The sequence below is a fragment of the Podarcis liolepis genome (genome assembly GCF_965112155.1).
Source record: "Podarcis liolepis genome assembly, chromosome: 17".
NCBI classification, from domain to species: Eukaryota; Metazoa; Chordata; class Lepidosauria; order Squamata; family Lacertidae; genus Podarcis; species Podarcis liolepis.
This window is the reverse complement of record NC_139571.1, coordinates 2,457,594-2,474,449: the sequence shown is the minus strand read 5'-3', so window position 1 is coordinate 2,474,449 and position 16,856 is coordinate 2,457,594. Positions and strand designations below refer to the sequence as shown.

The following is a 16,856-nucleotide window of genomic DNA, read 5'->3' as shown; positions in this document are numbered from 1 at the left end:
AGCCTTTACCTCTTGTTCCCATTCAAAAGCTGCCATTGGGTCACAAGAGCTTTTTTAAATTTTGTTTCATTTATTACATTTCTACCCCGTCTAAGTAATGTGGAATTGGCCTACATAGATTTCCTGCAGCTTCCTCATATTGTCCTCACAACACCCCTATGAAATAGATAAGACTGAAAAATAGCCCTTGGGGAAGCCACCCCAAGAACTCTGTGGCTAATTGGTGGGCTGAAGCCGGGACCTCTAACTGCTACACCCCTCTGCCACGTTGGGCCGCTTGACCTTTGCATCGTTAAGGGCAAACCCTTTTTGCCTGGGCTTGGTCACCGCTGATATGGTCACATTCAGTTGCAAATTGGAATTGCCAGGAAAGTAGCATTGGTCCTGGGATCTGTGTTGGCTACTCCTGTAGCAAAAATATTAGGAATGCTGACTCCAACTCCCGGGTACTAGAGACCAAGATGGCAGAGGGGAGAGGAAGAGGGGAAGCACAATATGCAGAATAGGAATGCTGTGGTCTGTGGGCATCCCACAGTCTCTCACTGTTGTTTGCACTTCCAGTGACATGGACTTCGTTTGTACCATAAAGGTGGGGTTGCCATATTTCAAAAAGTGAAAATCCAGACACAAAAGTTGTTGAGCTTTTCTTGGCAAAGTAACATTATCCCCATGGTTTTCAGATTATGTCTATATTTTCCCAGCTGCAGATTGGCCTTGTAAGAGCTATTTTGTGTTGGCTATTTTGCTGACAAAAGAGGCGATTCCCTGAGGGTAGGGCTACAGGTGGATTTCTGTACAACAGTGGCAATTTCAGTTGTGGGTCTCTCAAAATACTGTGGACAACCTTTTGAGCCCTTAGCATGGAAGCAAAATGGTCTTCCTGTTCTCAAAACACCAAGATCAGATTCTTCACTTTGCTGCTGACTTAGTCATGCGGATAACTTCATCACTCTAAGACTATATCTGCACTTTGGGAGTGTGGGAGTCTCTATATATCGAGACTGTCAGTTCTTTGGGGCAAAGACTGTGCTTCGTTGTGTATCTTGTGTCACTTCTCCCACAGTATCTGAGGTCCCTGATTGGCGAGGCTCTCCCAAGTAGTTGAACGACGAATTGTATTAATGAATAAACTGGTAAGCTTTCAACTGTTCTCTTGTAAAAGCAAAATACACCTGGAAAGTCTAGTGCCAAGGTATATACAGATAGTGATACAGATAAAATCAACTATATCCACACTAAAATGTGTGTGTTGTGTTTATGCATGGACACGAGCAGTAATTACTTTCTGGTTTAACTAGGGAAAATATTTCTTTCTATTCCAAGCTTAGTCAAGGGAATTAAATCCTATGGATTGGAGCAAGGGCAGGGAAGTTACTGCTTGAGCGCTTGGCTTCTGTTGTCAACTTTTAGGATGTGCCTGAGTTGTGCTCCTATTTCCTCCATGAAGTTGGATGAGCAGCTGGGTAGGGGTGGGGCAAAGTTGTGTGTGGGAAGTAAAGCCAAGATGACTTGAGACTGCTTTCTTTAGGGAGTAAAATGACGACTGTTCTGTCCCCAGAGTTTTCCACTTCAGAGTCCTAAAGCACTTCATGGGTAAGAGTTAGCAGCTAGGAAACCTCCCTGGTTTTTCTTTACTTATATTTAGGGTGTGCTCAAATATAATGCTCTTCCCTTGGGGAGGCTTACTGTGATTAACGTTTAGGAATTGCTCCTGGTAAGAATTAGGATTATGTATTTTAATTTCTGGCCATTGGGAATGGTGCCTGGTAAGTTGAGGAAGCCAGATTTCCAGATTTTCCAGCAGCTGCTAGGAATAGAGGGCTTCAGAAGCAGTTGTAAGGCATGGGTGTCTAAGCTTTTTGGCCCCGGGGACTCCATGCCAGTTGTGAACATGGCCACCAAAAGCTGGTACCTTCACACACACATCTCCCATACACCAAAGCATGTGCATATGTACACACAGCATATTCTGGGAATACACTTACATTGTATGAGTTTATCTACACCACATACTTTAAATCTGGCTTAATAGTCATTCCCAAGAACTGGGGGAATTGCAACTGGGGGGAGAGGGCAGGGATGGATGGGGCTATGCTAGACAACTCTGACAGAATCCCCAGCTCCTTTACCAAATTCCAGTTCCCAGGATTTTTTGGGAGTAGGCCATGACTGCTAAAAGTCGTATAGAATAATAGAATCATAGAATCATAGAGTTGGAAGAGACCACAAGGGCCATCGAGTCCAACCCCCTGCCAAGCAGGAAACACCATCAGAGCACTCCTGACATATGGTTGTCAAGCCTCTGCTTAAAGACCTCCAAAGTAGGAGACTCCACCACACGCCTTGGCAGCAAATTCCACTGTCAAACAGCTCTTACTGTCAGGAAGTTCTTCCTAATGTTTAGGTGGAATCTTCTTTCTTGTAGTTTGAATCCATTGCTCCGTGTCCGCTTCTCTGGAGCAGCAGAAAACAACCTTTCTCCCTCCTCTATATGACATCCTTTTATATATTTGAACATGGCTATCATATCACCCCTTAACCTCCTCTTCTCCAGGCTAAACATGCCCAGCTCCCTTAGCCGTTCCTCATAAGGCATTGTTTCCAGGCCTTTGACCATTTTGGTTGCCCTCCTCTGGACACGTTCCAGTTTGTCAGTGTCCTTCTTGAATTGTGGTGCCCAGAACTGGACACAGTACTCCAGGTGAGGTCTGACCAGAGCAGAATACAGTGGCACTATTACTTCCCTTGATCTAGATGCTATACTCCTATTGATGCAGCCCAGAATTGCGTTGGCTTTTTTAGCTGCCGCGTCACACTGTTGGCTCATGTCAAGTTTGTGGTCAACCAAGACTCCTAGATCCTTTTCACATGTACTGCTCTCAAGCCAGGTGTCCCCCATCTTGTATTTGTGCCTCTCATTTTTTTTGCCCAAGTGCAATACTTTACATTTCTCCCTGTTAAAGTTCATCTTGTTTGTTTTGGCCCAGTTCTCTAATCTGTCAAGGTCATTTTGAAGTGTGATCCTGTCCTCTGGGGTGTTAGCCACCCCTCCCATAGAACTCAGTGGAGTCACCTGCATGAAGTTCTTTATCACCTGTGGCAACTGGACAAGTGCTTAAATACAAGGCTGGTACAAAATTTCTATGTGGGAGGTGAGAGATAATGCAGCCCTGACAGTAGAGAACTTGCCCAAAGCTACACCTTTCATGGCTAAATAAACTCAGGTTGAAGTCTAGCCTCCTAATAAAGGCAGAATATCGCCAACATGTTGCCCCACTATTGAACGACTTCCTCTGGTTGCCAGTTACCTACTGGGATAAATTCAAGGTGCTGGTTTTGGTGTATACTTCTTCTTCTTTAGCGATCACTTGTAGCCGAGTAAGATTGACTTCCATAAACACAGTTTTGACAATGGGTCCATAAGTGACTGTGGGGGCCAGTTCTGGATTCACACGTCCTTCCACAGTGGGGACATTGGTTTCCGGGCTGGAGTTGATCCCAGTGTGGATTTGCCCAACGTGCCTCCCTTTTAGCACGTTTCTCCCTTGCGTCCTGAGTTTGAGTGTCTTCAAAGCCCATTGCACCTTTGGTAAAGGCTGTTCTCCAACTGGAGCGCTCGCAGGCCAGTGTTTCCCAGTTGTCAGTGTTTATACTACATTTTTTTAGATTTGTCTTGAGACAGTCTTTGAACCCCTTTTGTTGACCACCAGCATTACGCTTTCCATTTTTAAGTTCGTAATAGAGTAGTTGCTTTGGAAGACGATCATTAGGCATTTGAATAACATGACCAGTCCAACGAAGTTGGCTGTTGAAGAATCATTGCTTCAACACTGGTACATCAGTACACTGATATTAGTTCGCCTGTCTTCCCAAGTGATGTGTACATTTTTTCAGAGACACTGTTAATGGAATCTTTCAAGGAGCTGGAGATGGCATTTATAAGTGGTCCATGTTTCACAAGCATATAGTAAGGTTGGTAGTACAATAGCTTTGTAAACAAGCATTTTGGTTTCCCTGCAAATATTCCAGTCCTGAAACACTCTGCACTTCAATCGGGAGAAAGCTGCACTTGCAGAGCTCAGGCGATGCTGGATTTCGGCATCAATGTTGGCCCTTGTGGAAAGATAACTGCCTAGGTAGGAGAAGTGATCGACATTTTCCAATGTTTGCTGGTGCAGCGCTTTGGTTTTTTGGATGTTGAGTGATAGGCCAAGCTTTTCTTCAGCTTCTGTAAAGATATTTAGGATGGTTTGGAAATCATCCTCTGAGCGTGCGCACACTACGTTGTCATCAGCATACTGAAGCTCTATGACGGAAGTTACGGTAACCTTACTCTTTGCTTTCAGCCTGCTCAGATTGAAGAGCTTTCTTTCCATCTGTTCGATATATGATATCTACTCCAGTGGGGAGTTTCCCTTCGACAAAGTGTAGGATCATGGCAATGAAAATAATGAACAGAGTTGGGGCACCTGATCCCACTGTGAATGGTTATCTGCGATTGTTATCTGCAATTGTTGTGGTCATATTATCATGGAGGAGCTGAATGATGTTCGCAAATTTATCTGGGCAGCCAATTTTCAGAAGGACAGTCCACAGGGCATTATGATTTACAGCCATACGCAGAACCAGGATACCTGAAAGAGAATCTCATCCTGCATATGTCCAGGCCATCGCTGTGCTCTTCAGGTGAGGGCCTCCTGCAGGTACCATGTTATCAGGAGGTCCATTGTGCACAATGTAGGAATCAGGCCTTTAGTGTTGTGGCACCTGCCCTTTGGAATTCCCTCTCCTTGAACATTAGACAAGCTCTGTCTCTGTTGTCTTTTAGGCACCCTTAAAACTTTCTGGATGGTCAAATGGCAACTGTTGCAATCCATATGTAGTTTGTAGCTCCCCCCCCCAACCCCCCCTGTAATTTTTCAGATCCAAATGTTCCAGCGTTTTATTTAAATCCCCTTTTCTTTGTGCTGCAGTGCTAGGGTGTCCTGGCAGTGTGCCAGCTTAAATTTACTTCTTGACAGGGCTTTTTTCAGCTGGAACTTGCTGGAACTGAGTTCTGGCACCTCTCAGGTGGGAGTCATTGCCATTATGAGAGAACAAGGGAGGTGTTCCTGGTGAGTTCTGGCACCACTTTTTATAGAAAATAGCACTGCTTCTTGGTGTTGTAGCCACTCCCATGTTGGTGTAATTTGGTGGAAATGAGCAAAGGCTTAGCATATCTTTATACTTTAGAAAAGTGGGGAGAGAAGTTTGCCCTTAGGCGCCATGGAACAGTGCTGCTGGGAGAGCCGGCTCTCTCTCTCTCTTGCTACTGGACTGACTGGCCTTTGGTGGAGCTGGCTGGTGGTGGAGGAAGTAGGTTCATGCATGTACGTGAGTTGAGTAAGGAGTAAGGGAGGACAGTGGTTATTTCCCCCTTTCCTTCTGCATTCGCTCTTGGGCCTGCAAATACATCTTTGGCCAACTGTGGGGTAAAGGGAGGGAAGAGGACCAGCAAGAAAGGGGAGGGTGACTCCTGAAGGAGCAAGAGGCACCAGTGGCATCAGGAGTAAAGAGAGACATCCTCCGCCGTCTTAAATTTTTGGTGGCAGCTGTTGGTGGTGAGTAGGCGACCCGATTCCTGATTGTATTCCCTGCCCTAAAAGTCAGGATCTCTCTCCACCTCTTGCTTTTTATATTTGTGTGTGTCTCTTTTTCTTCCTTAAACAACAAGTTTACACATAAGCAGAGTTATATAGGGAGAGCCAGATGCCCTGAAGTCATAGTGCAACTAACTTCTGCTGATTTAAAAAGGGGGGAGGTTTGAGGGCAGCTGGGGGGGGGACTGGAAGTGTCAAAGGGGGCCCGTGTGGAGTCAATAAGGTGGGAGGATTGAAGAGCATTTTTAAAATGGGCAAAGCGTCAGACGGTCTAGAACAGGTCTGCACAACATTTGGCCCGTGGGCCACTTGTGGCTTGCCAAAGAATTTCAGGCAACCCACGAAAAACGCAGAGGATGTAAAAGAAAGTAAAGATGTAATGAGTGCTTTGTCTGTCCCCCCACTTAAGCCACCTTCCACTAGTCACTACTGTGCCCGTCATGCAACTTGGTGAATGGGTTGCCACTGTGCACTCTCTTCTGTTTGTCACATGACCAGCAACAACCAAACATTGTCAGTCTGTCTCTAGTGATTTTCATCAGGGAAAATGGTGGACACCATTCTTCTAATCTGGATCCCTTATGGCTACTTTCTGTAAAGAAAAAGACATAGGGAATCCCAAGCATAAGATTCAGACATGCCATTAAAATACCATCTAACCCTCTTTTCCATCTCTGTCTCCTTTCTTGTAGGGAATGTGGCAAAAGTTGTTGGGACTGCAGTTTTGGCAGGGGAGGTTTCCCTTCACATCTTGCTCTGTAATGTTTTATTGACAGCAGGATTACAAATTGCTCCCCTCGTGCTGCATTGGTCCACTGAGCTGTTTCCACCTTTGGTTGCTTTATTGCAATGCTGCAGTCAGCCCATGTCCCAATGCAACAGCAGGCGAGCATGAATGGATTGACACATTGCTACATCTCACTGGAAGAAAAGTTCAGGTGATGTGGCAGAGCATTGTGGGAAAACTGCAGTGTGGCAGGACCATATTTTCATAGGGTGTGCTAAAGAAAAGGCAGGTTTTTCATGCTTATCTGCTGCAGAAAATTGTGTGAGAATGCTGTGCTGTCCACGCCACATCCCATAATGTGCCATTGTTTGGCATGCTGCTTTCTAAAAAGGTAAATCTTATGCAGATCATACCTCATTAAAGAAATGAAAAACATTCTATGATTCTATGATTTCTGTAGTTGGTCTGTTTTGCTAGGTATTTTATGGGAGCAATTCCACAAATTGAAATGTTACTCTAAAGGAGCAACAGCCACCTCAGAGCCCAAAATTCTGCATTGAGAAACCACAGCGCACTGCAATGCCTCCGCACAGCTCCTGTTCACAATCCACAGCTCTGGCACAAAAGGGTTTGTGCTGATGAACTCCCCTTATGGGTGGAGTGTGCCTTATGGGTTATGTTTCCCATACCGCCACCCTTGGTGGAACACATAGTCTGCTGCCTCACCTTTGGCTCATAACAGACCTGCTTTTGATTATGACTGGGCATCACTGCTAAGCAAGAACAACCCTTCTGATCTCTCCAATAGCACAGTGGAAGACAAGCTTTTCTATAGGGCTGTTGTATCATGGCAGCAGTAGGGTAATATGGTGACTACTCTGGAACGGTGTGATATGACTTGTTTGGCCTGATGTTCTTTCCGATGAATTTGTGGGAAAGCCGGGGAAAGCATTTTGTGCTGTGATGGTGTTTGGTGAGAACACTGCTGTACAATGTGACTTTACTGCAGAGCAGGAAGTTCTGGGGTGATTCCTGGTGTTGGTGCTCAAAGGATTGAGCCCAGTACACTGAGGCAGGAGGAGAAAGGAATCAGTTTGTCTTGGCTGTTGCTGCACCAGCACCCACTGAGTGCCAGCAGAACATGTTTGAACAGCAGTTTAATGGGCTGCCAACACGCCCAGGCCGGCTTCATTAGCTAAAAGCCTGTCCTTGCTGGGAGCTTTGCCAAAGTTTAGCAGGAGTTTGGCAGACCACATCCCTGAAGGGGTCGAAGGCAGTGTCTCTGGATAGCTGGGACCAGAGATGGAGCTTCCCAAAGGTGCGCGGATGGTGGCAAAATCCAGCAAGGCCAATAAACGGCTCCAGCCTAGTGGTAAGTCCTTAGGCCTTACTGGATACCCTCATCTGCCCATACTGACTGCTTTCCCATCCCTCCGGAAGATGAGCAAGGAGAAGTGGGGCATTGGGTCACAGAGACTGCCATCTGTCTTAGTACTGTCCACACTAACTGGCAGCAGGGCCCCAGGGTTTCAGGCAGGGGACCTTCCCAGCCCTGCCTGGAGATGCTGGGCTTGAGCCTGGGACCTTCTGCATGCAGAGCAGATGCCCTGCCTGCCCTTAAGCTGCAGCCCTTCCGAGCCCTGAATGAACTCTTGTGGGACTGTATCAGTGGCATGCTTTGCGGGCAGGACCAGTGCTTTGACATGCAGAGCCGACACTCCGGGTGTTGCTCCTGATGGAGGAGGGCAAAACACAGCCCTCACCCCATTCTCCCCTTCATTCTTCTTTGTGCCTTCCTCCTCCTTGGCATGCCCTCAGCTCCTTGCTCTCTCCAGCACCCCATATTTTGTATATACAGTGGTACCTCGGGTTAAGTACTTAATTCGTTCCGAAGGTCCGTACTTAACCTGAAACTGCTCTGAAGCACCACTTTAGCTAATGGGACCTCCTGCTGTCACCGCGCCGCTGGAGCACAATTTCTCTTCTCAATCTGAAGCAAAGTTCTTAACCTGAAGCACTATTTCTGGGTTAGCGGAGTGTGTAACCTGAAGCGTATGTAACCTGAGGTACCACTGTATTAGTGTGTGAGAGGTGGTGGTGGGGAAGTGCTGAAGTTTCTCCCAAGGACATACCATTCCTGTGACGCTTGCTGGGGGAGGGGAGGGAGCTGTTTCCAGCACCTTGCTATCACCGTCCCCCCCCCACCTGCTGTCAGGAATGCAGAGCCCCAAGGAGCCGCCTTCACATGCCACTGTCTCCGTGGCAGAACTGGTGGCTGCGACTGACTGGGGAGACAAGAAGCTCTTGGTTGTTTAGGAAAGAAGTGGGGTCTTGCCACCAGCCACACACTTCACTCCAAATAGGGACCTCTCCTCCCGCCCCCCATTTTAAAAAAATGTCATTACTCCAAACTCAGGGGCCCATCTTGTCATAGTTGGGGGGGATTGAGAGCTGGGAGCCAGGACTCCCTGGATTGCACCCTCAGTCAGAAGCGCGGCTGGTGTTGCTAAGCGAGCTCTTTGGCATGCCAACCGCAAGGCTAATGTAGCGGCAGGTTGCTAGGATATATTCAGGGTGGAGGGGAGGGGGTGTTGGGAGATGACAGTTCGGAGGAGGGGGAGTGACAGCGTGCAGGGCCGCTGCCAGGAAGTGTTGCCACAGCAACCAGAAGCATACACAGCACCAACTTCCCAACAGCTGTTTCCATGGTAAGGACCATATTTCTGCCTCCGGTGGCAAAGATCAGCCCCACTCCACCCTGGTGTGGGGGCAACTGATGTTACAGGACGCCCTCAGCCAGTGCCAAGATGCACCTGTTTCTGGGGAGGAGCACATGACTGTTGAATGTGACTATTTGGAATGCCAAACTTAATCCTGCAATTATGACCAAGAACTGCAAGAGATTCAGAGAAGCCTGAGCAGGGCTTTATGGCAGGTGAGGCACCTTTTCCCTCTCAACAGCTGTTGGGGGAAAAACAGCAAGCTTTTGAATAAGCATGATCTGAGCAAGGCAAAGGGTGTTCCACCCCCTGGAGACAGATTGCCCTCTCTGCTTGGTGTTGCCATTTCCCTGCTCCATCGCTCCCCCCTCCCTCCCCAAGGGCCGACTTCTGTTAAGTTAGATCTAAAATAAGTACACATATCACAGAAATGGAAGGCCTCCCTGTCTCTGGGCTGTTCAAAAAAGCAAAACAAGAAGTTGCCCCATATTGGGGAAGGGAGCTTGCCATGTTTGCTCTGTTCCAGGTGCTTAGCTTCTCTGGGAGTTCCCACTCTGTACCCAAAGCTTTTCAGCTGAGCCTGCCTATCCTACGGCCTCCCCCCCCCCCCCCCGCTCCATAAATAGGAAGGCAAGACTGAATCTAAGGTACCTGTGCAGAGGCCAATTAGCACTGATTGTGGGTTGCCAGCTGCCCAGCAGGGTGGCAGAAGACTCCATGCTGGCATCTGAAAGGGCATGGCTCTTCCAGGATAGCTAGACTGCTGGGGAGATGCCTGCTCTTGGCTCCTGCCTAAGCTCTGCTTCACTTCCTGCTGCTGCTTGGTCTTCTCTTCTCTTCTCTTCTCTTCTCTTCTCTTCTCTTCTCTTCTCTTCTCTTCTCTTCTCTTCTCTTCTCTCCTCTCCTCTCCTCTCCTCTCCTCTCCTCTTCCCCGGCTCCCAAACTTTCACCTGCCTGGTTACACATCAAGAGATAGCAGCAGCAGCAATGACGTTTCCTAAAAAGGACAGGTAGGAAGCAGGTGTTTGAATGGGTGCCAAGCTGAGTAAAGCCATGGAGACCCTACAGTAATGGATTCTTAGATACAAATGGAGCTGGCAGCAGGGAATTCTCTTAAGGTGGAAGGCAGGCAAACTGAGGTTTTGCCGCAGAATATCCCATGTTAAGCAAATTCTAGTAAGCCACAGTCAGAGAGCGGTTACATAAACAAGGTGTCCCATGCCAGAGGTGCCTGTTCCATTCAAGGAGTATCGCAGTGAAGTGGTCCAGACGAGAAAAGATGAGCTGCAGGAAGCCATCCACTCCAACTGTCACCTGGTGGAAGAGCCCTGTGCCCCCTTTGCCTCGGGTTCGGCAGAAGCATCAAATCATCCAAAGGCGGGGGCCAAACTGGTTAGCAAGGCGGGTTAGCTAACAGAAGTGGGTACAAGTGGGGCCAAACTCAGAGGAAGCATATAACAGAAAAAGATGGAAGAGCCATGAGCAATGAAACGTGTGTGTCTTCGTTGAACAGAAGCCTAGTTTTCACTGAGGTAATAAAAGCTATTTCTGGACTGTACCATTAAAAACTGCAGGTGGAGGAGGCTAACATGATGGAATTCTTCTCTGCGGAACAATGTACCCTGCATGTGACGCACTGGTTTTCTCTGTTAAGGGGACTGAGTGTTTGTTTGGTTGATTGATTGATTGTATAGTGGAACATATAGTGGTGCAGCAATAAAACTGCTGGCATATTTGCAAAGCTAAGTAGGGTCTAGTATGGTTTCAAATTGGATGAGGGACCATGTGTTTCAGGGGGTTGGACTAGATGACCCTCAGGGTGACTTCCACTGCTTTGCCCCATGATTGCGGGGCCCAGGGCCATATGACATCACTATGCCCCATGTGATGCGCACATGCCACCACATACCTTTTTTGGGGGGTCCAGCCCCTTCAGTGAAAATGCTGGGGGGCCTTGGCCCCCACAGACCTGCAGAGATGGCACCCCTGTGTTTTGACAAGAAAGGAAAATTTATATAGGTGCAGGAAGGTGAGGAATAGAAGCAGCTAAGGAGCCATTGAGCTGCTTAGGCCCAAGAAGGCCCTTGGTTTCCACAGAACTGTAGTAACACACACGGAGTCAGACTTTACCTCAGATGCCAGGTAGTCTACAGGTTGAGCTCACTCCACTATCCAGCTGTTGGTCCAGGAAGGATTGGGAGTCTCCAGGTGGGCTGTGGGACAGTGGCGTAGTGTGGGGGGTGCAGGGGGGGCCGGCCGCACCGGGCGCAACATCTGGGGGTTAGGGTTAGGGGGCGCAAATTACTTGCCTTGCCCCGGGTGCTGACAACCCACGCTATGCCACTGCTGTGGGAGTCTCTGAAGGACAGCAGAATTTGTGTGTGTGCCAAAATCAGGGTGATGGCCTCTTCCTAGAATCTTTTTAATGATAGTATCTTCTCATTTTCCCTCAAATGTTCCAAAATCTGATTCATCACAACCCAGTTAAATAATTCAACTGAATACAGTGGTGCCTCGCAAGACGAAATTAATTCGTTCCGCGAGTTTTATCGTCTTGCGATTTTTTTCGTCTTGCGAAGCACGGTGTCGGGAAAGTTTTGGAAAAGCTTCAAAAATCACCAAAGTCTTTAAAAACCTCAAAAAAGGCTACCACACCACGTTCTATGAGTTGCTCCTCGAAGTCAAGTCACAACTGTATTAACGGTGTTAAGAAAAAGGAAACAAACTTGCAAGACGTTTCCGTCTTGCGAAGCAAGCCCATAGGGAAAATCGTCTTGCGAAGCAACTCAAAAAACCAAAAACCCTTTCGTCTTGCGAGTTTTTTGTCTTGCGAGGCATTCGTCTTGCGAGGTACCACTGTATTTGAGAGTTGTACATTGAACACTGGGATATCTCTCCGGAATAAAATAAGTGCGCACGAGCATCTTTGTACAAGCTGTGTGTGCACATGTGTGTGTGCACAGGCACATCCACTACTTAGTTGGGAGTGCTCAGGATTGCTCTATACACAACATTACTTCAAAATGCCCACGGTAGCTAAATCAGGTTAAATGTCCAGAGAAGGTCTGAATTTGCATAATTCATTCATTTAAATTACATAATTTGAGGGTTGTGGAATAACTATTGCCATATCCCCTGCTTGCAGGGCTTCTTAGTGAAAAGTAAAGGTATAAATATTTGTATAGGACTAGCAGAAGGTGAGTTTTTCAAGAGTGAGATTGGGGTACCCTGGGAGGAACAAATCTGGATAGGGAAATGCAGACAAGAGGAGGGGATATTGGTTGGGGTTGGGGGTTGGGTTTTTTGGAGCCCTGGTTTCTATGGAGATGAGAGGCTGGTGCCCTCCAAAGTCAGCATCATTTCTAAAATAATCCTGCCTGCTCCCCACTCCCCCCAGCCTGTTTCCTGGTTTTAATTAGTAGCTAGTGTGTGAGTCACAGAGAACTGGAGGGAAAGGGTGTAATCAGGGGAGACAATGGGTCTGGGGCGCTCCCTCCTCACACAGAGCCTGAGTACGTGAGGGGGTGTGCAAGTGGGTGCGACATCCGACATCAAGCCAATGTCGTGGTGGAATATGGAAAGCGTGTGAGTGTGGTGCATGCGTGCACGTGGGTGTAGCCCAGAATGGACAGGGGGACAGTTTCCATCCTAAATCAATCAAAATCAGTACAAGTCAATACAAATCTGAGAGCCTGACCCCCAGCAAAAGCCTGCCCTCCCCTAACAAAACTTCTGGCTACACCCATGTGCATGGACCTCTGGGGGGATGAGAGTGTAGTACATGCAGGGGAGAGAGAAAAAGGTTGCTATTGTCTTTCATAGAATCATAGAATTGTAGAGTTGGAAGGGACCCCAAGTCCAAGCCCTGCAATGCAAGAATATCAACTGAAAGATCATTGGCAGATGGCCATCCAACCTCTGCTTTAAAAGCTCCAACGAAGGAGAGTTCGCTGCCTCCCAAGGGAGTCTGTTCCATTGTTCAGCAGCTCTTACTGTCAGAAAGTTCTTCCTGATGTTTAGTCAAAATCTCATTTCTTCTAACTTGAAGCCATTGCTTCAGGTCCTACCCTCTGGAGCAGGAGAAAACAAGCTTGGTCCATCTTCCATGTGAGAGCCCATTTGATAGTTGAAGGTGACTTTCGTATCTCATCTGTCTCCTCTTTTCTAGGCTAAACATACCCAGCTCCCTCAACTGTTCCTTATAAGGCTTGGTTTACAGATCCTTGATCATCTTGGTTGCTCTCCTCCATACATCTCTCAGATTGTGAATATCTTTCTTAAATTGTGGTGCCCAGAACTGGACACAGTATACCAGGTGTGGTCTGATCAAGGTAAAATGGAGTGGTACTATTATTTCCCTTGACCTGGACACTAGACTTCTGTTGATGCAGCCTAGAATAGCATTAGCTTTTTTTGATGCTGCATCACACTGTTGCCTCATGCTAAGTCTGTGGTCCACTAAGATCCCTAGGCACTTTCCACATGTACTACTGGAAAGCCAGGTGTCCCTCATCTTATATTTGTGCAGCTGGTTGTTCAATGTGTCCCTATTGAAATTCATTGTGTTATCTTGGGCCCAGTTTTCCAACCTGTTACGGTCATATTGAATCCGGATTTTGTCTTCTGCGGTATTAGCTACCACTCCCAGTTTGGTGTCACCTGCAAATTTGATTAGCAGCCCCTCAAATTCATTCATCTAATTCATTTATAAATATGTTGAACAACAATGAGCCCAGGACAGAACTCTGAGGCACGACCCCACTTGTCTCTTTCTTCCAGGATGATGAGGAACCGTTTGTGAGCACTCTTTGAGTTAGCTACAAATCCATCTAACAGTTAAGGGGAACAGGATTTTTAAAGAGTGGCAAAGAGCGATTTCACGATATATTTGGCAGGGCAAAAAGCCGAGAATTCAATTTAAGTTACTAACAGATGTGAGAGAAAGAGGAGGCTTTGCCCTGCCTGATTTGAAATTATACTATGAGGCATCATGCCTTTGCTGGTTGAAAGAATGGATAAAATTAGAAAATAAGGAATTAGACCTAGAGGGGTTTGATAACAGATTTGGATGGCATGCGTACCTATGGTACCTATGGTGTGAGAAGAAGAAAATCCATAAAGGTTTTGAGAACCACATCTTCCGAGGTCCTTTGATTGAAGTTTGGGATAGGTATAAAAACCTATTAGAACCTAGAGTACCACACTGGTTATCTCCATTAGAAGTTATGAGTGTAAGGAAAATTAATATGAGAGGCAGTTGGATCACATATGGCCAATTGTTATTTAAAGAAGGAGGAAAATGGAAAATAAAACCATATGAACAGGTTAAAGAACATGTATATGACTGGTTGCATTATTTTCAAATAAACGAAATGTTTAGGAAGGATATTAAAGAACGTGATTACACAGACAAGGATTCAAAATTTCAGATAGAAATAATAAATAATGATTTTAAAATTTTATCCAAAATGTATAAGTTGTTGCTAGAATGGAATTTGAAGGACGAGGAAGTTAAATCGGTAATGATACATTGGGCCAGAGATTTTGGTTACAACATACAATTAGAAGACTGGGAAAGATTATGGAAAGAAAATTTAAAATTTACAGCATGTATGACACTAAAAGAAAATGTTATGAAAATGTTTTATAGATGGTACATAACACCGGTAAAATTAGCGAAAATGTATAAGACATGTAATAAGTGTTGGAAATGTAAAGCTAAAGAAGGCTCTTTTTACCATATGTGGTGGGAATGTAAGAAAGTGAAAGGCTTCTGGGAAATGATATATAATGAATTGAAGAAGATATTAAAATACACATTTGTAAAGAAACCAGAGGCCTTTCTGTTAGGAATTTTAGGAAATGAGATAAAGAGAAAGGACTGTGACAGCTGCAAGAGTATTACTGGCTCAGAAATGGAAACAACAGGAAATACTGATGATGGAAGAATGGAGAATGAAGCTGTTAGACTATGCTGAGTTGGATAAATTGACTGGGAAAATTAGATATCTAAGAGACCAAAAGTTCATCGAGGACTGGGGAAAATTTGTGGAATATCTGAAAAGTATAAGTGAGGGACAGATAACGCTAGAGGGATTTAAAGAAGCACTGTGAAATCTGAGAAGTATTGTTAAAAGGGAATAGAAAAAGAAAGGTTTAAATAATGACAATACAAACCTAAGGAATGCGTAATTTAAATAATGACTATGGATGATTTACGGAAAAGCTGAAGGAAGTCCAGAAAAGAGATAATTTGTGAAAAATTGGATGTGAAATTGTTGTGTGTTTTTGTTGTAAACTAATAAATTTTTTTTTTTAAAAAAAACAACAGTTACCTCGTCCAGTCCACATTTTACCAGCCTTACTGAAATCAAGATACACTAAGTCCACAGCATTCTACTGATCCACCAAGCTTGTAACTTATCAAAAAAATAAATGAGATTTGACTAGCATGATTTGTTTTGAAGAAACCCATGCTGGGTCTTGGTGATCACAGAATCCTTTTCTAAGTGCTCACAAGCCAACTGTTGAATTATCTGTTCTAGGACCTTTTGTGGTCTTGAAAGCAAGCTGACCAGTCTGTATTTACCTGGGTCTTCTTTGTCCCTCTTTTTGAATATGAGGACAATATTTGCCAACTTCCAGGCTGCTGGGACCTCACCTGTTCTCCACAAATTCTCTGAAGCTCCTTTAGTACCCTTGGAAGCAGCTCATCAAGCTCTGGAAATTTGAATTCATTTAAAGTAGCTAGGTGTTCCCCTTTCCACCTCTTCTCCTATCTTGGGCTGTAGCTCCCTCCTTATATCATTTATTCTGTTATCACCAGGTTGGGAACTGCTTTTCTTTTGGATGAAGACAGAGGCAAAGTAGGTTTGATCCGTTACTCCTTCTGTCTGTTGCTCAAAGCATTTCTCCATCTTCTCCATGCAGAAGACCTGTTACTTGCTTGCTCTTCCTCTTGCTTTGAACATAGCCAAAGAAAGCTTTTTGTTCTTTTGAACCTTTGGCCTGCCAGACCTTCACCCTGCAGCTGTTGGCTACTCATGTATACTCCTCTTTCGTGATTTTCCCTTTCTTCCATTTATTATACATAGCCTTCTTAACTCTCAGATCATCTGTAAGCTCCTTATCTTACTTTTCTTTCTTGTTGAAATTGTCTGCCTTTGAGCCTTCAATATTTCACCTTTCTGAAACTTCCATCCATCTTGGACTCCCTTCTCTTTGAGTAGGTATGACTATGGGATCTTACTTAGTACAGTGGTGCCCCCCCGCAAGACGAACGCCTCACAAGACGGAAAACTCGCTAGACGAAAGAGTTTTCCATTTTGGAGGTGCTTCGCAAAACGAATCTCCTATGGGCTTGCTTCGCAAGACGAAAATGTCTTGCGAGTTCCTGCGGGGTTTTTTTCCTTCCCCCCCTTTTTCTAAGCCGCTAAGCCGCTTATCAGCTGATCCGAAAAGTTGATAAGCCGCTAAAAGCCGCTAAAAGCCGCTAATAGCGCTAATCCTCTAATCCGTCAATGGGCTTGCTTCGCAAGACGAAAAAACCGCTAGACGAAGAGAATCACAGAACGGATTCTTTTCGTCTTGCGAGGCACCACTGTAGTTCTTTAAGCTTTTTGAAATCAGCCTTCTTAAAGTCCAAAGTGCATATCTGACTACACTCAGTTTTCCCTTGGCTTAGTTTCCAGTTGGGACATGAGATGATTGCCACATGTTGTTATTTGCTTTCTGCAGCACATGATCTTGGAGGCTCTGTCCAGCTTGTCA

The 16,856-nt window shown here is 45.7% G+C and overlaps 1 protein-coding gene and 1 long non-coding RNA gene across 7 annotated transcripts in view; one reads left to right on the top strand and one right to left on the bottom strand.

The window, feature by feature from the left end:
• The window catches only part of IQSEC2 (IQ motif and Sec7 domain ArfGEF 2), a 161,837-nt gene that overhangs the window by 29,874 nt on the left and 115,107 nt on the right, over window positions 1-16,856 (top strand). The window lies entirely within an intron of this gene.
• LOC310696757 lies at window positions 5,999-11,165 on the bottom strand. The gene is made up of 3 exons (XR_014520714.1): window positions 10,051-11,165; window positions 9,738-9,992; window positions 5,999-6,231 (listed from the first exon to the last, which is right to left on the bottom strand). It is a non-coding gene; the product is annotated as an uncharacterized lncRNA (long non-coding RNA).